The following is an 822-nucleotide window of genomic DNA, read 5'->3' as shown; positions in this document are numbered from 1 at the left end:
TTACTGGAGTTCAATAATTATTTATTGGGAAAAAAAATGGCTGATAAAACCCCAGACCCCGGCTTAAACCATCCCCTTGCGCTCACATACACGTGACACTCAAAACCCACATGACTGCAACACCAGATTTGCTGAACAGCAGAGGTGATGCCCTCCAGTGTCTCACCCCCGCCACCCTCTGACCCTAGCCCGGGGGAGGGTGGGAGTCTAGTAGACTTACCTAGAGAATTATTTCCAGGTCGGAGTCTAAGTCCTCTCCCTGATGGTTCTGAATCTGACTCCGCTTCCTGTACAGGGAGGCCACCTGGGCACTGGTGATAGAAAACTATGGAACACTTCTCGAATTTGCATGTCGTCCTTGCCAGGGGTGATGCCAATCTTCTCTATATCGGTCCAATTTTAGTCTATGTGCTGCGGAAGCCAGCACAAGGGCAGGATTTAAATCACACAGCTTTTTAAAAGAAATATTGACTTAGCTTACGTCTGTTTGGTATAGCTTAAAAATGTTGCTCTGCTAAGGACTTCAGTGATAACAGTGTTCAAATATTTTGGAAATACCAGGAGATTATGTTCTGCATAGATTGGGCATGGATCTAAACTTCATTGTTTTTGGCAACTTTTATGCCCCAGAGACTCAAAAGTCATTTGTCAAATGGTCTTATATATCTTATTACAAAACCTAATCAGAAAGCTCTAGTTATTTGGAAATAATTTTTAAAAATGTATAACCTTTAACACAATGCTAACAATAAAATTTTCTTTAGCTCTTTCACTGAATATGCTTTAGTTTATTGCTTCATACAATAAAAAAAAACTTGAATA

At 40.4% G+C, this 822-nt stretch overlaps 1 non-coding gene across 1 annotated transcript; it reads right to left on the bottom strand.

Moving 5' to 3' along the window:
* Positions 1-321: 321 nt before the first annotated feature.
* Positions 322-427, bottom strand: LOC125937818 (U6 spliceosomal RNA). The gene has a single exon (XR_007462509.1). It is a non-coding gene; the product is annotated as a U6 spliceosomal RNA (small nuclear RNA).
* Positions 428-822: the final 395 nt, after the last annotated feature.

This window comes from Panthera uncia (assembly GCF_023721935.1).
Source record: "Panthera uncia isolate 11264 chromosome A3 unlocalized genomic scaffold, Puncia_PCG_1.0 HiC_scaffold_12, whole genome shotgun sequence".
Classification (NCBI taxonomy): domain Eukaryota; kingdom Metazoa; phylum Chordata; class Mammalia; order Carnivora; family Felidae; genus Panthera; species Panthera uncia.
Note: the sequence above shows the minus strand (reverse complement) of the source record. Positions and strands in the feature narration are given on the sequence as shown.